Below are 23433 nucleotides of genomic sequence, written 5' to 3'. Positions count from 1 at the left end.
AGCGGGTGTCTCTATATAATGATACAGGTGAGCTCCAGATCTATGTCCTACCAGTAGCTCCAGCAGTTAGGATGCTTTTTTTTTTTTTGGCTGCTAATAACAGAGAAACAGGCTCAACAATAAGGACAGAGCCTAGGCTCTAGAGGTGGGCTGGACGCCCTCCGTTTCACTCAGCCATTCGGTGAATATAGCCAAGCCTACTGGGCAACAAGTTCAAGTTTGAAGGACACAACAGATGAGCTTCTATGGAATCTCTTCTTGACCTCTCCTCCAATCTGTCCCCCACACAGAATGCCAAGTGACACTTTACAATGCAAATGTAACTATGTGACTCCCCCGACCAAAAGCCCTCAGGGACCGCCCCCTGCTTCACCTGCACAAACACACCCTCTGGCAAATGAGTTGTCTTCAATCCCCATCAGAAAGGAGGATCCGCTAGTCCAGAGCTATACCAATTCCCCTGCTCTTTGTCACACTGTGGTCTCAAGGGACCTTGATCTTCTGCACATCCCACAAAATATCACTCTGATCCACCATACCAGTGACACCATGCTGATCAGCCCTGGTGGGCAGGAAGTGCAAAATCTCTGCACATTCTGGGGCGCCACAGGATAGGAGACGCGGTCGAGAAAGATTCGGGAGGCTGCTGCATTGGTGAGGTTTTCCTTCCAGCCTGGTGGTCCAGGGTATCCCCCCAAGACAAAGGAAAGCACACTGCACTTGGCAGTTCATATCACTAAGAAGGATAGCACAAGGTAGGCTTCTTGAGGCTTTAGGGATAACTCACACACGCGGAGATGCCCTTCTTGTTAACTCAGAAAGCAACGCGTTTGGTTTTTGTTTTTCCTTTTGTTTTTTAAATATTTTCTTTTGAGAGAAAGAGACAATGGGCAAGAGGGAGAGGGGCAGAGAGAGAGAGGGAGAGATTGAGAGGGAGACACAGAATCCGAAGCAGGCTCCAGGCTGAGCTGTCAGCACAGGGCCGACGCGGGGCTCCAACCCACGAGACGTGAGGTCATGATCCGAGCCAAAGTCGGCTGCTTAACAGACTGAGCCACCCAGGCGCCCCCTCAGCGCGTTTTGAATTATGCCCAGAGAAGAACAGAGCTTTGCAGGAGGGTTTGCACCATACAAGTGGATCTGCACTTGGAGCCACAGAACATGGCAGATCCCATGGCATAGAGGTGTCCGTGATAGAAAGTGAGTCTGTGCAGAATCTCCAGAATCTCCAAAAGGAGAATTGCAGCACAGACCCCCAGGGTTCTGGTGCAACGCCATGCCACGTGCAGCGGAGAACTCTTTAATATTTGAGAAAGCGGCTCCTCGCATGCTACTGGACTCTAGGAGACGGAAACCTCACCATGGAACACCGTCATGAGCTGACTGCTGTCAGACCCCTGAGTCATGAGAGTGGGCAAGTGAGGCAGAAATTCATAGTACAGTGGAAATGGCACCTTTGGGATCAGTCCTGAGCAGGTCCAGAGAGCGCAATTAAGCTACGCTACACAAACACGTGGCCCAGACCTCCCTGTATCCACCTCTCTTGCTCCAACACCCTTCCTCGGCTCCTGCCTGTGTCCTGATGAAGGGTTTTCTACAGACCCCCTGGAAAAAGAGAAAATCCAAGCCAAGCTCATGGATGGATTGGCTCAATATATTGGTGTGAGCTAAAAATGTACTACTCCTGCACTGTATCCCCACTCATAGGCAGCTTTGAAAGAACGTTAGGCAGAGGACCTGGTCACCAACTTTGTGAGAAGAGAGAAGTAGCCCGAGTTAAGAACATACGCTAACTTCTTGCAGCGGTGAATGGCTCAAATGATTGGTCAGGAGCCTTGAAGGAGCAAGATCAGAAGGTCAGAGATCTTGAGGCCGAATTATGTCACTGGATCTGTGGGAGAGACACGGCGTGTGTGGGCCCTGGTGCCTCTGGTCAATAACCATCACAGGGTATCCATTGAAAGGAAGCAATTGGGCCACGGGGTGGGCAGCGTGACTTTTCCGGTGGAGACCAGCCGGCCTCTTCATTCAGCTACAACTGTGCCATAACTCTAAGCCTTTGAATGGAGCAACTAGGTGGCAGATTTGGAGGCTCAGCAGGGTCTCAACGACACGTGCTCCCTCCCACCAAGGCTGATCTAGCCACTGCCTGCATCATCTATCGACACTAAACCCTCAGTATGGTGCGGTCCCTGGCAGACCCAGCCAGCCAACGGGTGGCAAGTTGATTGCATTGGATCATTTCCACCCCAGAGTGGGCAGTGATGTCTCCCTACAAGGATTCACTTGGATTCCAAGTATGGGTTAATATGCCTTTCCTGCCCACGGTGGCCACCACTATCTGAAGCCTCACAGAGTGTCTGCTTTTCCATCATGGGATCTTGGGTAACAAAGTCTTGCACCAAGGGCCTCCTGTTTTATGATGAAGGAGAGGCCACCGTGGACATGATATTCCATGTCGCTCAGAAGCTGCCTAACGGCACCCAGAAATGGCTTCTTAAATGCAAAACTAGGGCGCTGAGGTGGCTCAGTCAGTTGAGTGTCCGACTCTTGGTTTCGGCTCAGGTCATGATCTCGCGGTTCTTGAGTTTAAGCCCCGCGTCGGACTCTATGCTGACAGTGTGGAGCCTGCTTGGGAGTCTCTCTCTCTCTCCCTCTCTCTGCCCCTCCCCTGCATTCTCTCTCTCTCTTTCTCTCAAAATAAATAAGTAAATCTAAAAATAAAATAAAATAAAATAAAATAAAAAATAAAAGCACAGTTAAGACACCAGCTTGGGGATGACACCTTGCAGGGGGAGGTCAGGTGCTGTCCTTCAAGACATAGTATGTACTTTGCCCCAGTAGCCATTATATGGCAGTGTGTTCCTACCAACAAAGTTATAATGCATAGATCTGAGAACCAAGAGTAGCATCACTACCCCTCCACCCTCACACCCAGTGACCCACTTAGGGAACCTGTGTTTCCTCTCCCTGCAACTTTAAGCTCTGCTGAACTGGAGGTCCTGATTCCTAGGGGAAGGACACTCCTGGCAGGTGACATAATAACCATTCCACCGACCTAAAGCAAAGCTGCTATCTGGTTATTTTGGGCTCCTTAGCCAGTAGCCCAGCAGGCAGAAAAAGCAGTTACTGTATTAGCTGAGCTAATTGGCTCTCATTATCACTAGGATATAGGATCACTGCTACGTAATGAGGACAGAGGAGAGGATTCTGAAGCTCTGAGGGTTTGCCGGGGTGCCCTTTGGTGCTCCCGTGCCCGATTTTAACCGTGAAAAGGCAACTACAACAACCCCAGCCTCCTCCAGGCCTGGAAACCAGGGGCTCAGAGCCCTTAGGGATGGAGATCTAGGCTAACCGTCCAGACAAGCAAAATCAGTGGCCAAAATAAGCACATGAAAAGATGCTCAGCATCATCAGTCTTCAGGGAAATGCAAATCAAAACCAAAATGAGATAGCACTTCCCACCCACCAGGATGGCCATAATCAAAAAAGAAGAACAGTGTTGGTGAGAAAGTGAAAAAATCGGAACCCTCGTACATCGCTGGTGGGAATGCAAAATAGCACAGCTGCTTTGGAAAACAGTTTGGCAGTTTCTCAAAAAGTTAAACTATGAGCTACCATTATGACTAAGCAATTCCACGCCTAGGTAGAGACCCAAGAGAGATGGAAACACCTGTCCGCACAAAAATCTGTGCATGAATATTCCCAGCAGCGTCGTCCAACAGAGCCAAAAAGTGGAAACAACCCAAATGTCCATCTTACACGGGTGAACAAAATAGTATATTCATGCAATAGAATCATCCAGCCATGAAGGAACACGGTACTGATATCTGCTACCACTTGGATGAGCCTTCGAAATACGCTGATTGAAAGAAGCCGGACACAAATTGTAAAAAAAAAAAAAAAAAAAAAAAAGCGGGGTGGGGAGCGCCTAGGTGGCTCAGTCGGTTAAGCAGCCGACTTCAGCTCAGGTCATGATGTGGCGGTTTGTGGGTTCGAGCCCCGTGTCAGGCTCTGTGCTGACAGCTTGGACCCTGGAGCCTGCTTCGGATTCTGTGTGTCTCTCTCTGCCCCTCCCCTGCTTGTGCTCTGTCTCTTTCCCTCTCTCTCAAAAATAAATAAACATTAGGGGAAAAAAATTTTTTTAAGTGGGGGGGGCACCTGGGTGGGTCAGTCAGTTAAGCAGCAGACTCTTGGTTTTGGCTTAGGTCATGATCTCCCAGTTTCGTGAGCTCAGGCCCCACATCAGGCTCTGTACTGGCAGCACAGAGCTTGTTTGGGATTCTCTCTCTCTCTCTCTCTCTCTCTGCCCCTTCCCCACTCATGCTGTCTGTGTCTCTCTCAAAATAGAAAAAGAAAGAAAGAAGCCAGACACAAAAAACCATCTAGTGGCTGATTCCATGTACATGAAATTTCCAGAAAGGCAAGTCCACAGAGACAAGACAGAGGGCGGATAAGGGGCTGCCAGGGTTTGGGTGGGAGCAAACAGAGGAATGAGGGGGGAGCCTCCCCTAGTGGTGGTGTCTTCTGGGGGTGATGCAAGCATTCTGAAATTAGACAGCGGGAATGGTTGCACAACTTTGTGAGTACCCTAAAAACCATGATGCTGCACAAACTGTTCAAAGAGCGAATTTTATACTTTGTGAGTTATATCTCATAAGAAGAAATCGATGAGACAAAAAAAAAAAAATTGCTGGCCAAGAAGTGGAGGAGACTTGAGAATGGATAGTAAAGATAGTCTGGCCTCAGGACCAACTGAAATAGTGGACGTGGGGCTTATCCCACCAATGCTCCTGTTGGCGATCTTTTTTAAAGAAATTGTGATAATGGGCTCCCACCCAGAGGGACAGAGGGACAAGACAGAGTGAGGAACCTAACAGGAAGTAGGAGGGAGTTAGCAGCCCCTGCGAGCAGCTGTGATTCTTCGCCTGGGGCTCTGTCTGGCCACTGAGGCCACTTGGCCCACCTGCAAGAGAGTCTCGGCATGCCCTCAAATGCTGATGAAAATGGGGGGACCAACACCCCATCTCTGTGGTCAGGATAACTCTATAATGCGTGTTCTAAATTTTTTTTTAATGTTAATTTATTTTTGAGAGATAGAGGGGGACAGAAGATCCTAGGCGGGTTCTGCACTGCCAGCAGAGAGCCTGATGCGGAACTTGAACTCACAAACCACAAGATCGTGACCTGAGCCGAAATTGGTCGCTCAACCAACTGAGCCACATAGACGCTCCTATGTTGCGTGTTCTACGCAATCTCCCAGAGTCCCCAGCGGGGTTCACACTCCAGTTGGCCACAGCAATAACCTGTTCCATTAAACACTTCTAACTGGCTGTCTTCCTTCCCTCTCTCATGACTCTAATTCCCTACTGGTGCTTCCTGGGATCAATTACCAAATTAGCTAGTTGCACTCACAACCTTGTTTTGAGATCTGCTTCTAGAGGAACTCTCTTGGAGACAACTCCACTCCAGGCAGGGTCTCCCCAATGGCCATCAGTAAATTCAAGTTTATGACTTATCTTTTCAGCAACTGTGGGGAAGAGATAGATTATTTATGGTCCTGGGAGGAGGGGGTGGGGGTAAAATAAAGATCTCTGAGGCATTTACCAGTAGAAAGGGCAACTCTTTGAGATTTCCAAAATTTCCTTGGCCCCAGCACATTTCCAGCAGCTGTCAAAGTAATAAGCCACTAGTGTCTTGAAAGAATCTTGGTGTCCCATTGGGGTGGAATCACGGCCTGTGAAATATTCCCCAAACTCTTCTTTTAAGGGGAACATTCCAAGATGTCTCTAGCATGCTGACAGATGTTTCTAGATACACCATATCTACCGTAAGCAGGACAATAGACATGATATAAAGCAGAGTATTTAAGTGAAGGGGCAAACAAAGTAAGTTATTGCAAGCCACCCCAGAAGCCTAGGCTTTTTTTTTTTTTTTTAATTTCTTAACGTTTATTTGTTTACTTATTTTTGAGAGAGAGAGACAGAGAGAGAGAGACAGAGCATGAGCAGGGAAGGGGCAGAGAGAGGGAGACACGAAATCTGCAACAGGCTCCAAGGGGACTGGAACCCACAAACTGTGAGATCGTGACCTGGGCCAAAGTCAGATGCTGGAGCCACCCAGGTGCCCCTGAAGCCTAGATATTTTGATGGCCCCACAAAGTTCATCTGAAATGTGGGGATGGGATGGGCGCTGAATGTGGGCTCGGAGGCTGCTCTGAGGCTGTGCAGGTCCTGGCTGACACAAAGGCCCTGTTCTCTTTCTGGTGGGGTTGGGGCTGGGGCGGGGCATGAACAGCATTTCTGCAGGGAGGAAAGTACTTAATAAACCAACTCTAATTGGCTGGGTATGGCTTTGTAGATAAATAAAGTGTTAGTTAGCTTCAGGCCCTGCTAAGGGAGGCCGGTCAGGGGATGCCCTCAGGTCTGAGTTCTCCTGGGGCAGTTTCTTTTGGAAAACAAAGATTCAAGATAAGCATGGAATGCTGTGACCATTTCTTCTGCTATGTGGGAGGGTACCTGCGGGAGGCTCTCTGAATCGCACACAAGACCTAGGCCAGCGTGACTAATATGTCATAAATATGGCCTCTTTGTATAAAGGTGATTCATGCACAGCTTGGCTGTTGTGGTTGCAGCCGTGTGGACGAGGAACAACAGAATCTACGTGCATGGGTACCGCTGGCCATCCTGATGAGATAAAGCTGTGCAAGCTGAATCTCATCCTTCTCAACTGGGGGCTGTTTTGTCCCCCACGAGATATTTGGCAATGTCTGGGGACGTTATTAGCTGTCACGGCTAGGGAAAGAATGCTACTGAAATCTAATGAATAGAGGTCAAGTATGCTGTTAAACATCCTAGAATGTGCAGGGCAGCCCCCCACAACAAAAGATTATCCAGCCCAAAATGTCACTAGTGCTGAGGTTGGAGAAACCGTATTGCGTTAAAGGCTGTTGTGCCTTTTCAATCTGATAGCCAACCCAAGCTTGTAACCAAAGCTATCATGCTGCACAGGCTGACCTTGATCAGTCCCCAAGAGTGTACTTATACTGCCGAGGTAAGCATGTCGTGGCGCTACTGAGGATTATCAACTTGTTTATTCTCTGCTGGAAGCAGATGCTAATGCTGAGGCCTCGCCCTCCAGCAGGGGAAAGCTCAGCGCGGCTGAGGGGGCTTCTTACAATCCAGCGGGAGCAGTCTTGCAGGAGTCCACTAGGGGGCAGCCATCAGCAGCATCCTCTTGCGAAGGTGGCTTAAAATGAAATCAAAAAATAAAATAAACCAAGAAAAGCTCTGCTGCCTGTCACCGTGCTGTCCTTAAGAGAAGCGAAAGAGCCTGGAGAAAGAGAGACACATGCGCGAAAATTCCAGTTCTGCCACGCGCCCGTATTTGCCAAGAAAATAATACACGCAGACAGACGGCACAACGTATATCTCCGAGGAAATTTTTGTCAGTGAAGATATATGTAAGCACTGTCAACATATCGGTATGGAAAGTTATTTTAAAGTGGCTTTGTAAAGACACATTTTTCTTTTTAAAAACATATAGTGTAAGTTTCATAAGTGCACGTGCACATGAAACAAAATTGCAAACACACAAAACAATACACGGGGATCTATATAGTAGATCTCTATCATACAGCTGCAAAGTCGGCAAGAAAAAAAAATTAAAAGTGTTGTCGTTCTACATGTTGGTATAAATGTAGAGCTGGAAGGGCACAAGTGGGTCCAAGCACTTTGGAAAACAGTAGGACATTCTTCAAGTTCAAGATGTGCAGTTCCTCTCCTCATGCAGATGGGCACAAGGAGACATGTTCAAGGTTATTCATAGGAACATTGTTCCTTTTTTATTATTTTTTAAGTTTATTTATTTTGAGAGAGAGAGAGAGAGAGAGAGACAGTACACAAGAGGGGGAGGGGCAGAGAGGGGGAGGGAGAGAGAGAATCTCAAGTAGACTCCACGTTGGCACACAGCCCAATGTGGGGCTCGAACCCACGAACTGTGGGACCATGACCCAAGCCGAAGTCAAGAGCCAGACGCTTAACTGACTGAGCCACCAGGCACCCCAGGAGCATTGTTCTTAATGCAGTCGGAAACATCCCATATGTCCATCTGCAGTAGAGTGCGTAGATAAATTGTGGCATATTCGTATAATGAATATGATTCTACAGTGATTGTCAATCTTTTTCGTCCCAGGACTTCTTTACTTCTTAAAATCTACCAACTGCCCTCAGAGAGCTTTTTTTTACATGGTTACAGCTCTATGTACTTGCCAGATAAGACATTTGAACTGAGAAACTTTTGATATATGTATTAATTCATCCTTAAAATAATAAACATATAACATAACAATTATATTGTTATGAACAATAACTTGGTTTAAAAAAAAACTAGCAAGAATGGCAGAATTACTTTACATTTTTGCAAATCTCTTTAATGTCTTCCTTTATAGAAGATAAATGAGTGGGGTGCCTGGGTGGCCCAGTCCATTAAGCGTCTGACTTCGGCTTGGGTCATGATCTCATGGTTTGTGAGTTCGAGCCCCGTGTCAGGCTCTGTGCTGACAGCTCGGAGCCTGGAGCCTGCTTCGGACTCTGTCTCCCTCTCTCTCTCTGCCCCTCCCCTGCTGGTGTTCTGTCTCTCTCTCTCAAAAATAAATAAACGTTAAAAAAAAAAAAAAGAAAAAAGAAGAAGAAGATAAATGAGTTCTTGAATCTGCTTCTGCATCCAGTCTGTTGCAATACTGCACACCGTGTAGCTCCTGGAAAGCTCCACAGTACCCTCGTGAGAGAATGGAGATTAAAAAAGGCAAACAACTTCTCAGGCAAACTTATATACTATGGATGCGTAGTTGGTAGTATGAAAACAGTTTTGACTTCTTGGATGGCCTGATTTTGAGAAGCACCACAATGTAGCGATGAAAATGTGCTACATCAGTATGTGGGATGTCATAGACCGCTCTCACAAATGTCATATTGAACAAAAGAATACATTTGGGGGGGAGGGGGGTAGAGAGGGAATGGGGAGTTATTATTTCCTGGGTACAGAGTTTTAGTTTTGCAAGATGAAAAGAGTTCTGGAGATGGATGGCGGTGAAGTTTGCACGACCCTGTGAAGCGCTCAATACCAGTGAAATGTATACTCACAAGTTGTTAATATGGTGAATCGTATGTCATGTGTATTTTACTACAATTTAAGTTTTTAAAAGAATATGCTTGGTTAGATTCCATTCATATAATAACGTTTCAAAACAGCCCAAACTAAACGAAATTATTTAAGTACACATACATGCATAGTAAATCTTTAAGAGCAAGGGGAATTATTATTGCAAAATCAAGATGGTCAGTACTCTTGGGAGAGAAGAATGGGGCTGTAATTGGAGATTGACGTGAATAGTACTGTACATACTCTTTTAAAGATTTTACTTACTTAATTTATTTATTTAAAAAAAAATTTTGTTTATTTAATTTTGAGAGTGAGACAGAGCACGAGAGGGGAAGAGGCAGAGAGAGAAGGAGACACAGAATCTGAAGCAGGTTCCAGGCTCCAAGCTGCCAGCACGGAGCCTGACATGGGGCTGGAACCCACGGACCATGAGATCATGACCTGAGCCAAAGTCAGACACTTAACCGACTTAGCCACCCAGGCGCCCCTTAATTTTTTTTTAATGTTTACTTATTCTTGAGAGAGACAGAGACAGAGCGTGAGCAGGGGAGGGGCAGAGAGAGAGGGAGACACGGAATCTGAAGCAGGCTCCAGGCTCTGAGCTGTCAGTACAGAGTCTCACATGGGGATCGAATTCACAAACCGCTAGATCATGATCTGAGCTGAAGTCAGACGCTTAACCGACTAAGCCACCCAGGTGCCCCAGATTTTTTTTTTTAAGTAATCTTTAAACCCAGTGTGGGGCTCAATCCCAAAACCCCGAGATCAAGAGTCACATGCTCCATCAACTGAGAGCCAGCCAGGCACCCTGTATGTAATTACTCTTTAAGCTGAATATATTTTATGCATTTTCTACATGTATATGTATATATAATGGATTACTCTCATTAAAAGTCAAAAGGCATTCAGAGAAGAAAGGACAGACTATTGAGCAAACAGTACCATAACAATTGCAAACCTATATGCAAACAAAAATAATCCTTGACCCATAGTCAAAAATTAACCCAAAATGGAGGATAGGCCTAAATGTAAAACCTTAAACTATAAAACGTCCAGAAGAGGGGTGCCTGGGTGGCTCCACTGGTTAAGCATCCAACTTCGGCTCAGGTCATGATCTCACAGTTCTGTGTGAGTTTGAGCCCTTCATCGGGCTCTGTGGTGACAGCTCAGACCCTGGAGCCTGCTTCAGATTCTGTGTCTCCCTCTCTCTCTGCCCCTCCCCCATTCATGTTCTTGTCTCTCTGTCTCAAAAATAAATAAAACATTAAAAAAAATTTTTTTTAAACGTCCAGAAGGAAACATAAGGGATTTGTTATCTCAAGTTATGCAAAAAATTCTTAGATAAGACAGAAAAAGCACAATCCACAAAAGAAAATTTTGATGTGTTGAACTTCATCAAAATTTTAAAACTTCTGCTCTTTAAAAGACATGAAGGAAATGAAAAGACAAACCTAAGAGAAAATATTTGCAAAACACATTCTATATATACAAGAAAAATACAAAGAACACATGAAACTCCATAATAAGAAAATGAACAACACAGTTTTAAAAAAAGTTAACATATTTGAATAGATAATTCACTAAAGAAGATACATAGACTGTCAGTGAACAATCTGAAAATGAAATTAAGGAAATGAAAAGACAAGCCACAGACTAGGAGAGAATACTTGCAAAACACATTCTATATATATACAAAAAATACAGTGAAACTCCATAATAAGAAAATGAGCAACCCAGTTTAAAAATGGGCAAAATATTTGAAAAGACAATTCACTAAAGGAGATACAGACTATTAATGAACAATGTGAGAATGAAATTAAGAAAATGATTGCATTTACAATAGCATGAAAAAGAATAAAACACTTAGGAATAAATTCAACAACAGAAGAGGAAGATTTGTACAATGACTATTACAAAACATTGTTGGAAATAAAGAAGACCTAAGTACATAAAAATCCACTCTGTCTTCACAGATTAGAAATCTTAATAACATTAAGATGGCAATACTTCTGGTTAACAAATTCAGTGCAATTTGTATCAAAATTCCAGCAGGAATTTTTTTTGCAGAAATTGATAAGCTAATCATAAAATTCATATCCTTGAATATCCAAAACAATCTTGAAAAAGAACAAAGTTGAAGGACTCTCATTTACTTCCTTCAAAATTTGCCATAAAGCTGCAGTAATAAGAAAGTGTAGTACTGGGTTTAAGGATACACTTATATAGATCAATAGAATAGATTTGAAGAGTTCAGAAATAAACTCTTATATTTATGGCTAATTGATTTTCAACGTTGGGTGCCAAGACTACCCAGTGAAGAAAGAATAGTCTTTTCAACAAAGAGTCCTGGGACAGTCACTCTCACACATAAAAAGGAGTGGAGTTGGACCCCTACCTCACACCATGTGCAATACTTAACTGAAGGTGAATCATAGAACTAAATATAAAAGCAAGAACTATAAAACTCATAGAAGAAAACATAGGAATAATTCTTTGTGACTATAGATTGGGCAATGATTTCTTAGATATGACACCAAAATATATATATATATAGAAAATTTTTTATCAAAATTAAAGCTTTTGTGCTTCAAAGGACATCATCAAGAAAATGAAAAGATAAATCACATAATGGGAGAGAAAATATTTGCAAATTATATGTCTGATAAGGAACCTGTATCCAGACTATATAAAGAACTCTTATAATTCAATAACAAAAAGACAACCCAATTTAAAAATATTCAAAGGATTTGAATACATATATGTCTAAAGAAAATATACCAATGGCCAATAAGCACATAAGATGCTCAACATCATTGTGTCATCAAGAAAATGAAAATCAAAACCACAATAAGATAGAATTTTATATCAACCCACCAGATGGCTGTAATCAAAAAGGAGGACAATCATGAGTGTTGGTGAAGATGCGGAGAAACAGGAACCCCCATACATTGCTGATGAAAGTGTAAAACAGCATAGTTGCTGTGGAAAATAGCCTAGTGGTTCCTCAAGAAGCTAAGCATAGAGAGACGCCTGGGTGGCTCAGTCGGTCATGACTGACCAACTTTGGCTCAGGTCATGATCTCATGATTCACGGGTTCGAGCCCTGCATCAGGCTCTGTGCTGACAGCTCATAGCCTGGAACCTGCTTCAGATTCTGTGTCTCCCTCTTTCTCTGCCCTTCCCTGGCTTTTGTTCACTCACTCTCAAAATAAATAAACATTTAAAAAACTTTTTTTTAAGAAGTTAAGCATAGGGGCGCCTGGGTCGCTCAGTTGGTTAAACATTTGTCTTCACCTCAGGTCATGATCTCATAGTTCATGAGTTCGAGCCCTGCATCGGGCTCTGTGCTGACAGCTCAGAGCCTGGAGCCTACTTCAGTTTCTGGGTCTCCTTCTGTCTCTCTGCCCTTCCCCTGTTTGTACTTTGTCTCTCTCTCAAAAATAAATAAACATTAAAAAATTTAAAAAAAAAAGTTAAGCATAGAATTACCACATGACCATGCAATTCCACTCCTGTACCCAAGAGAATTAAAAGATATGTCCCTGCAAACATTTGTACATGAACGGTCATACAGCGTTATTCATAATAACCCCAGAGTAGAAACAATCCAAATATTCATTACTTGATGGATGGAAAAACAAAACTCTATACAACGGTTTATTACACTGCCATTAAAAAGCTGGATAATTTTTTGGCGTAAGGTACCAACACATTTGAAAACATAAATGAACCTTGAAAACATTATGCTCAGTGAGGCACCAAAGACCACATATTGTATGATATCATCTGTATGAAAGGTCTAGAACAGAAAAATCAACAGAGTAAATTACTGGTTGGGGTGGGGCTGGGCAGAAAGGGTAGAGGTCAGGCGAGTATGAATGGGGAATGACAGCTAATGGCTTCAGGGTTTCTTTTGGGGATAATAAAAAATGTTCTGGAATTGATAATGGTGATAACTGCATAACTGTGGATATATTTAAGACACCACATTGCATATGTTTAGAAGGTAACTTTATGGTATAGGAATTACATCTCAATAATGCTGTAAAGAAAAAAAGATATATGGATGGCAAATAAGCATGTGAAAAGTTGCTCCACACTTTTAACTATTAGGGAAGATGTATATTAAAGTCACAGTGAGCGGGGCTCCTGGGTAGCTCCGTCGGTTAAGCATCCCACTTCAGCTCAGGTCATGATCTCACGGTTCATGAGTTCGAGCCCCACGTTGGTCTCCGTGCTGACAGCTCAGAGTCTGGAGCCTGCTTCAGATTCTGTGTCCTCCTCTCTCTCTGCCCCTCCCCTGCTGTGCTCTGTCTGTCTGTCTGTCTGTCTCTCTCTCTCTCTCTCAAAAATAAGTAAACATTAAAAAATTAAAACAAAGAAAAGAAAAAAGACTGACGATGCCATGTGCTAACAAAACTGCGGACTCACTGGACATCTCCATTGCTGGTGGGAATGCAAAACGAAGCTTTGGAAAACAGTTCGGCATGTTTTCTTTTTTGTAAAGTCAAACATCCTCTTACCAGATGGCCTGATAACCCATTCTTAGGTATTAACCAAAGAGAAATGAAAACTCATGTTCATGGGAAAACCTACACGTTAATTGTATAGCAGTGTTATTCATAAACGCCAGAACAAGAGGTAACCCAGAGAGTCAACTGATGAGCATGCCAACAGCGGGGCATGCACCCAGCGGAAGATTAGTCAGCAACAGGAGGGAATGGACTGCTGCTATTACAGCAAGAAGGATGCATTTCCAGAAGCCGGCCTCAAAAGGCAACAATCTGTATAGCTCCATTTACATGATAAGCTGGAAAAGGCCCATTTATAGGAACAGAAAACAGGTCAGTGGGTGCTAGGGGCTGGGAGTAGAGAGGGGCTGACTGCAAAGGAGCACACAGCAATTTTGGAAGTGGATGGAAATACTCTGTATCTTGGCTGCAGTGCTTGCTACGTGATTGTATGTCTTTGCCAAAAATCAGACAAGTGCAGGGGCGCCTGGGTGGCTCTGTCAGTTGAGCATCTGACTTCAGCTCAGGTCATGGTCTCACAGTTTGTGAGTTCGAGCCCCACATCGGGCTCTGTGCTGACCGCCTGGAGCCTGCTTCAGATTCTGTGTCCCCTCTCTCTGCCTGCCCCTCCCCTGCTCATGCCCTGTCTCTCTCTCTCTCTCTCTCTCTCTCTCTCTCTCTTGAAAATAAATAAACATTAAAATTTTTTAAGAAGTCAGACAAGTGTAAACTAAAAAGGAGTGAGTTTTTCTGTATGTTAATTATACTTCAATGAATCTTCCTTAAAAACAACAACAACAACAAAACGAGAGGCACAAGGGTGGCCTGATCTGTTGAGCATCCAACTCGGTTTTGGTTCAGGTCACAATCTCCCAGTTTGGGGGTTCGAGCCCCACATCGGGTTCTATGTGGAGCCTGCTGGGGATTCTCTCTCCCTCTCTCTCTGCCCCTCCTCCACTCACTCTCTCTCTCTTTCTCTCTCTCTCTCTCTCTCAAATAAATAAGTAAATAGGAAGGGGAAAAAGAAATGGTCCTTCCTCTACATCGCTGGACCAACCATTCGATTCTATTTTCCCTTCCCAGAAGATAGTCACTGTTACCAGTTTGTAGATCCTTTCAGGCTTCTCAGAAATAGTCTAGATATATACAAGTGCACATGAATACTGGTATGTGTATATACATTTACATGTGTATAAATTTACATATGTACTATGTGTATGTATATGTATATGTATAAATAACTTTGGGAACATATTATACACTGGTCTTTGCTTTGCACCTAACTATATGTTTTAAACATCCTTCCACATCATTTTATAGCAGCTGGTCTCATCCTTTTTTCTTTTCTTTTTGTTTTTTTTCTTTAATTTTTAAAAAATGTCTATTTATTTATTTTTGAGAGAGAGATGGTGAGCAGGGCAGGGGCAGAGAAGGAGGGAGACAGAATCCCAAGCGGGCTCGTGCTGCCAGCACAGAGCCTGAACTTGAACCCACCAACCGTGAGATCATAACCTGAGCCAAAAGCAAGAGTTGCACGCCCAACTGACTGAGCCCCCCAGCCGCCCCCTTTTCTTCTTCTTTTTTAAAGCAGGCGGGCAGTTTGGCTAACCTCGAATTGCAGACTGCCTCCACGGGGGTGAGGGACAACTGAAACATCGGCTCACTCTGCTTAGCTTTAGCCCCGAATACAAGCGTTCTGCTCGAGATGCGAGCAGAGCTCATACAGAGAATTTGGGGCTCCCCTCCTCTGGATGTTCCTCTTCCAGGACTCCCGACTCAACACCCCGGGGCTGTGTTTGCACACCCCCCTGTCCTCTGGCTCTTCCGGCAGGTAAAATCAGGTGTTCTGGCAGAGTTTGGGCCACCGTCTCTCGGCACAGATTCGCCACACCTTTGAAAACGGGACACTCACCCTGGACGACGTGTCCCTTTCTTCCAAGTGACGACATCCCTCTGGCACCTCCCTGTGTTGGGTTGTTCCCTGTGTCTTCAGACAGTTTGAGTTTGTATGGGGGGGTGGGGTTTGCGTTTTGTCCAGTTGAATGTTATTGTCTGCACAGGATCCGTCTGGGAGGAGATCCTCAGCCATGACTGGGAGTGGAATTTTGCCTCACTCTTTAACTGCCACATTTCACCTTCCAGACACCCCTGCAGGAAAGGTGTCATTCTGCCTCCTGTCTGCAGAGCAGTAGGTGATACGGGCCCATCGGACCCCAGATCATTTGAGCATTTGGGAATGGCCTCTGTTTTGGCTTTGTTTGTTTGTTTGTTTTCCTGTTTGTTTTGAAATAAAACACTTTCACTATGACCTTGGAAACGTCACTTAACCTCAGTTCTCATTTGTAAATCTGAATAGTCATGAGACTTTCCTCACAAGGCAGTCCCGAAGGGCAATGAAATGGGCAACCGTGGCCGTGGCCGATGTTTTTGCGGTACTTAGTCCGTGCAGGGACCGCCCTCAGGGGCTTTATTCCTTGCAACGGCCTATGAATGAGGTATTATTATCATCAGCTCCATTTGACGGTGAGGAGACTGGGGCACGGTGAGCTTACGCGACTCGCTCCGTGCCCTCCTGCAGGCAGTGGCGGAGCCCGGCTTCGGCCAGAGGCTGTGGCGTCTGCATCCGGGAGCTCAGCCACGTGCACCTGGAACGGGGGTCTTAAGCCTGCGTGCGTCAGACTCATGTGCCAGTCCTGCAAATACCTGCTGAGTCAGACTCCCCAGCCTCCGCGTTTGCAATCAACCTCCATGCCTCGGCACGGTCGGTGCTGGAACACAGGCATTCCCCACTCTGGCTTCCTTCTCCTGACTCACTGGCTCTTCACCAAGTTCTAGGACTGGACTATTAGGGTTGCCTCTGACCCATTCCTGACACATCTATGTCACCAGCCCGCATGTCAGGAGGAACAGGTTCTAGTTGCCTCAGGGGGAAACAGCCGTCCTGGGATCATCCTTCTCCACCTGTCTGAAGCTATACCCGGTCATGTGACCAGTGGGAGAGATACTGTGAGCCACGGTGGATGTGTCACCCAACGTCTCGGTCTTTTAAGTAAACTACACCTGACAACACTGTGTTATCCCGAGCTCCTTCAGTTTCCTGGAAACTCCCAGGATGTTTCAGAAGGCAGAGTTCAGCTGTAACTTGGATGGTAGGAACCCATGGAACCAGCCATAGTCGGATGGCCCTGAACGTTAAAATAGGCTGGCCCTGAGTTCTCATACCCCTTTAGGACATTCCTCTCTCAAATCAAAATTTGTTAGTATGGGTGGGGGTGGGGAGGGGCGGGGCGCTGGGCACCTGGGTGGCTCAGTAGGTGAAGCGTCTGACTCTTGATTTCGGTTCAGGTCATGATGTCACAGTTTATGGGTTTGAGCCCCGGAGCCTGCTTGGGATTCTTTCTCTCCCGCTCTCTGCCCCACCCCCACTCGTTTTCTCTCTCTGGCTCTCTCTCTCTCTCTCTCTCTCTCTCTGTCTCAATATAAATAAATAAACACTTTAAAAAATTATTTGTTTAGGGGCGCCTGGGTGGCGCAGTCGGTTAAGCATCCGACTTCAGCCAGGTCACGATCTCGCGGTCCGTGAGTTCGAGCCCCGCGTCGGGCTCTGGGCTGATGGCTCGGAGCCTGGAGCCTGTTTCTGATTCTGTGTCTCCCTCTCTCTCTGCCCCTCCCCCGTTCATGCTCTGTCTCTCTCTGTCCCAAAAATAAATAAACGTTGAAAAAAAAAAATTAAAAAAAAAAAAATTATTTGTTTAAAGAGCTTTTATGGTGCAACATGGCCCCTGCTTATCTCTCTGACCTGAGCCCAGTCAGTCACTCCCCATCACGAACCACGCTTGAGCCGCACCAGCCTTTTGACTGTCATGAATCTCACCTCAAGACTCTTACACTTGCCATTCATCCTACCTAGAGACTTCTTCCCCTGGCACCTCACATGGCTCGTTCTTTCTTGTCATTCAAATGCCAGCTTCAAGGTCACCTCCTCACAGAGGCCATCCGTCTGGTGTAAAGTCTCCCTTCTTCTCCCTGCCCCCTCACTCTCCATCTGGCTAACCTTGTCTGATTTTCTTCATGATACTTACGGCTTTCCATAACTGTCTCCCCTTTGCTCCTCTAGGTGTTTACTTTATCTCTCTAACACTAGGAGAGCGAACGCTCTGCCCGTCACCGTCCCTGCTGTGTCCTGAGTGCTAGAAGCCAGCCAGGAACCACGCCTAGAACACTCCGTAAGTATCTATGAGATGAATGAGAGCCTCTGCCATCAGCGCTTTCTCTCTCCCCACCCTTACCCCCCCATCCCCGTCCTCCAGACCAGTGTCCTCCAGCAGCAAAGCCAGCAAACTGAAGGCACATTGTGTCCCTGAGACAGGCACAGGTGTAACACACGCCACCAGGAACACCTGGCCGGGAGAGTAAGCTCACCAACTGGATTTGAATCCTGGCTCTGTCACTCCTAGCTGTGACCCCGGCCTCACCTCTGCAGAGTGTGACCTTGGGCTCCTCTCTGAGGGGCCTGTTGTCTTCCTGCGTGAAGTCAGGAAAAGAATCAGACCTACCTCACAGGGGCACGGAAGGTGAAATGGGGTAGGACCCGTGGAGCACGTAGCACAGTGCCAGGCCCATCAGATCGGGCGTCCCGGAAGCAGGGTCGGGGAGGGGCACGCACAAAGCCTGACAAGCGTCCCCATTTGCACTTCCTCAAGGGAGGTTCAGGAGTCTGAGGGGACTTTCGAGGCCACTGCCCTGCTTTAATCTGCCAAGCTTGTTACTGCCGGAGAAGCCACGCAGAACCACTTATCAAGAGTCCTTTTGGGGCTTCCCAAATAATTACCCAGCACCTGCCAGGTGCCTTACAAAAGACACAGATGAGGCAGATGAGGAGGTCTGGGAACTTCATCTAGGAGCAGGGACAAGATAAAAGCGCATGACCGAAGAGGATAAGTGGAAGACAGACAGAGGGGGGCCAACAGCAGTCCACCGGCTTTGCTCCTCGTATCTGAAGACAGGTCACCCTTCCATGGGCCCCTCTCTAGGATGTCTTGGCAATAAAACAGAGTCAGTGGTTTAGAGAATGCCCTTCCCATGCAGGCACACCCCTTTTTAAATCACGGCTCCTGTGTGACCTCAAGCACATGACCTCACCTCTCTGAACCTCACTGCTGCATTTATAAAATAGAGATACCAACTGGGACCCATTCACAGGGTGCTTGAGAAGATTTAAGGAAGTCTGTATTAAAAGTACTTGGCACAGGGTGGTGAATAGGAAACGCGAGTGGCAAATGCTAGCTGTTTTGTTTTTATGTTTATCCCAGTTGGAAGCGTTTCAACTTCAAAGAAACCTCTCTAGCATTTGCCACTTGCATTTATTATCCCAACAACACGTCCATGGCGCTTCTGTGCCAGGCTCTGTCATGGAATTGTCTTAACAACCTCATAAGGAAGGTGCTATTTTTTTTGTCTTTTTTTTTTTAACACATAACATAAAATTTACCATCTTAACCATTTTTAAGTGTACAGTTCAGCGGTGTTAAGCATATTCACGCGGTTATGCGATAGATCTCTAGAATTTTTTGTGTTCCTTTTTGTTTTTGCAAAAATGAAACTTTGTAACCATTGAACATCATCCCCTCACTTCCCCGTCCTGTAACCCCTGGTTTCTGTTTCTAGAAAGGTACTATTTTAACGCTGTTTCACAAGTCAAGAAACCAAGATCAGCTACAGAGCTTGAGGGACTCGGAGCAAAATGAAGACGACAAATGGAAATTATGAGGAATATCAAGATGATGAGAGCAGAGCATTGCACCAGGCACAATCACATAGGACCCATGAAACGGGCCCTGGAGGAAACCAAGGGCCAGAGAAGTTAAGTTACTTTCCCAAGGTCACACAGCAAGTTTTGGAGCCTCTAAAAATCCTTTATTTATTGTAAACTCCCTGCAGGCAGGGGCTTTGAGGTCACTGGCGGCATGTTCTGGTCCCGGGTCCTCAGGTCTCCACGAGTTTGACGGCCAAGTCCCCTCTCTGATTGTTTCTGAACGCAAGAAAACGAGGACCAAATTATAAATGGATAAGCTAAACACGAGTTTTATTTACAGCTATGGCATTCAGTGCTGCAAAAGAGTTTAAGGAGCTAACCTATTTTTTGTTTCTATGAAAGAGACTTCATTTTTTCTGTGAGATTCTTTGCTGGTGATGGGAAGAAAGGAGAGATAAAATCTCAGGGGCACATCAATGCATTAATCATGGTCCTAATCTCATGACCTGTTATTATTATTAGTATGCCCTTTTAGTTTAACTATTCTTTGTTTATTTTCAGTGCAGTAACGATTACCTCTGAACTCACCCAAGAACTAGCTTATTGCTGATAATTCCTATCTCCTCTGGGCTCCTTACCCGTATCATTTTCCCATCTCAGATGTGATCACTGTCCCGAATGTCACATGTCCTGGTTGCTAGTTTTCAGATGTGTTACATTTGCATGCCTGGCTAAATAATGTATTGTTTGCTTAAAAGCAAATTCATAGAAGGGGTATTTTGAAATTCATAGAAAGGGTATTTTATGCCGTCTTCTGAGACTTGCTTTTTTGACTCAAGAATAGCTGAAAAGAGTCCATTGCCGTGTCGTTACATAGACTGGTATTTTATTTATTTTCACTAGTATAGAACATTCCATTATCTGGACAGACTATAATGTAGTTATCCATTGCCCTCTCATGGGCATTCAGGTTGTTTCAGATTTTTGCTATTAAAAAGAGAGCTTCCGGGGCGCCTGGGTGGCTCAGTCGGTTGAGCGTCCGACTTTGGCTCAGGTCATGATCTCACAGCTTGTGAGTTCAGGCCCCGCGTCAGGCTCTGTGCTGACAGCTTGGAGCATTCTGTCTCTGTCTCTCTCAAAACTAAATAAACACTTAAAAAAAAGAGAGAGAGAGAGCTTCCATGAAATTCTCATGTAAGTACATGAGTCAAATTTAGCCTTGGGTATATACCCAGGAGTGCAATTGCTGATTCATAGGGTATAGTAATGTATAGTAATGCTAAAATTTGCAAGAGAATGCCAAATCACTTCCCAAAATTACTGCTCCGAAGTATACCCCCCGGTGATCATAGGGGATCCCACTGATCTCCATCTCCCACATATGGTATTGTCAACTTTTATAATTTTTCCAGTTGAATGAGTGTTGAATGAATAAATGATCGACTAATGGGGATACTATAGATTGTTCAGAAAAAATAAGTTCCTATGGTCAATCAATAACCTTTAACTTTAGGTCAATCAATAAACTAAGCAAATTAAGTGTGCTTTAAAATGTTGCCAAGAAGATGGGGCGCCTGGGTGGCGCAGTCGGTTAAGCGTCCGACTTCAGCCAGGTCACGATCTCGCGGTCCGTGAGTTCGAGCCCCGCGTCAGGCTCTGGGCTGATGGCTCAGAGCCTGGAGCCTGTTTCCGATTCTGTGTCTCCCTCTCTCTCTGCCCCTTCCCCGTTCATGCTCTCTCTCTCTGTCCCCAAAATAAATAAACGTTGAAAAAAAAAATTAAAAAAAAAAAAATGTTGCCAAGAAGACAAAATGAAAAATTTCAAGTAAACTGTTGCAAAAATCTTACAAAAACTACAATCATTCCATCTGTTAGGAAATGCCATAAAATATAAATAGTTAAAAAAACAAAAGATAGGGGTGCCTGGGTGGCCCAGTCGGTTAAGCCTCTGACTTCGGCTCAGGTCATGGTCTCTCAGTTAGTGGGTTCCAGCCCTGCATTGGGGCTCTGTGCTGACAGCTCAGAGCCTGGGGCCTGCTTCGGATTCTGTGTCTCCCACTTGCTCGCTGCCCCTGGCCTGCTTGCGCTCTGTCTCTGAATCTCTCTCTCAAAATAAATAAACATTTTTAAAAAATTATAAAAAACAAAAGATAAAAACTCCCTTTATAAAACACATGTATAATTTGCATCAAACCATAATACATGTTTTGTGCTTTTCTCCCTTTAACAACAATATATTTCACAATTTTAAAAGGGATAAAATGGTCTTTGCTTTATGTTATACCCTATACACAAATAATTCAAGGAGATTACGGAGTTTAATTTAAAATCATGATGTCCAGAGGCGCCTGGGTGGCTCACTCGGTTAAACGTCTGACTCTGTGATCTCACACTTTGCGGGTTTAAGCCCTACATTGTGCTCTGTGTTGACAGCTCAGAGCCTGGAGCCTGCTTCAGATTCTGTCTCTCTCTCTCTCTCTCTCTCTCTCTGCCCCTCCCCTGGTTGCACTCTCTCTCTCTCTTTCAAAAATAAACATTAAAAAAAAAGATTCCCTCTCTCTCTCTTCCTCTCTCTCTCTCAAATGCAAAGCTTTTTGTAGGCTTCAATATTAAAGAAAAGATAAAGGTAATCAACCATCTGGGGAAGATGCATTGGTGATATAAAGGATCTACTTTTTGTGAATTTGGGCTGACAACCTGGAGGCCAGACTCAGAATCTGGTAACATGACCACTGTTGGGGCACTTAGTGGGATTAGATTATAAACATATACAGCAGCCTGGGCAGGACAGATGCCATTCTAACTTCCAGAGCCTGGATCGTAGCACAAGTGTCCTGCAGGTGACTGCCAGAGTTTCTTGGGTCTCCCAGTTCTGTTCACTGAAACTGAAATTTTGGCATACTAAAATAAGGTAGGAGATCTACTAAGTGTATATGTTCGGTGGAGATGTGACAGTACAGTGGGTTTGGGGATGACAAAAGTTTAAAATCCTAGGAGGTGGGAGGTCCGGAGTTGCTACATACAAGAAGCTTGGAAAGGTAGGTACAGTACAAAAGGCTTTTCCAGGGCTTATAAGAATATTGCGGGGGGGGGGGGGGGTGGTTAAGAAGTGGCAGGGAAATCAGCTCCATATTACCAATGGAAATTTACAAAGTTGTGATTCGTTGAGGGATTTAATGAAATGAACCAAATGTAACATTTTGTCAATTAGGCCACCAACTGAGTGAAATCCCATCACAAGCGCCATTTAATGTGGCTGCGGGTGAATTTTGACCTGTTTGATGTGATGCAGAATGAGGGCTCCAAAATCTTTGTGAAGGGCTGTTGGCTGAAGAGAACCATTGGAACAAATCATAACGCGGACTATGGTTTTTCCAAGGACACATACTCACCTTCTGGCAGGATGCTAATACACTCTACCCTAAGGATGTGGTTCCCTTTGAGTTCTATCAGGCCGATTTAAATTAGCATTGAATTAAGTGTGAAGGGTTAGCCAAGGAGCAGTGAAAGAACACAGATTACCACTTTAGAGTGGTGACTACAGATAACAATACATCATTTCCTGTGCACCTTTTCTTTCATCAGATGTAATGTTCCCCCTTTCATTCAACAGATTTTTCCAGAAAAGCAGCCATTCTGACTGAAATGGACCCTAGAGCATGAAAATTTTGGTTACCAAAGAAGATAAAGGTGGGAGCAATTTGTTATTTGCGAAAAGCACTAATGCTAATGATGTGGTTGAATTAAATTGTATTTGTGTCTCCAGGGCTGCCCTTGACTGGCCAAAATCTTACTGCCATGATCTTTCTATGGATCACATAAAAATGTATTTATTTAACACATGTATTGAGTGCCCACTATATCCAGGCTGGGGTTCTTTTTCTATTTATTTATTTTAGAAAGAGAGACAGAGAGAGATTTGGAGCCTGAGCAGGGGAGGGGCAGAGAGAGAGAGGGAGAGAGAGAGAATCCCAAGCAAGCTCTGCTCAAAGCCCAACTCCAGGC

General features: G+C 44.9%; 1 long non-coding RNA gene across 1 annotated transcript in view; it reads left to right on the top strand.

The window, feature by feature from the left end:
• LOC125154715 (uncharacterized) overlaps window positions 1-19526 on the top strand; it is a 28219-nt gene extending 8693 nt beyond the window's left edge. The window contains exons 2-3 of the long non-coding RNA XR_007147894.1: window positions 17791-17899; window positions 19341-19526. This is a non-coding gene — a long non-coding RNA (uncharacterized LOC125154715). The remainder of the gene's footprint in view (window positions 1-17790; window positions 17900-19340) is intronic.
• The last annotated feature ends 3907 nt before the right edge of the window (window positions 19527-23433 follow it).

The sequence above is a fragment of the Prionailurus viverrinus genome, chromosome E3 (assembly GCF_022837055.1).
Source record: "Prionailurus viverrinus isolate Anna chromosome E3, UM_Priviv_1.0, whole genome shotgun sequence".
Taxonomy (NCBI): Eukaryota; Metazoa; Chordata; class Mammalia; order Carnivora; family Felidae; genus Prionailurus; species Prionailurus viverrinus.
The sequence above is the reverse complement of the archived record's forward strand: the minus strand, read 5'-3'. Positions and strand labels throughout refer to the sequence as shown.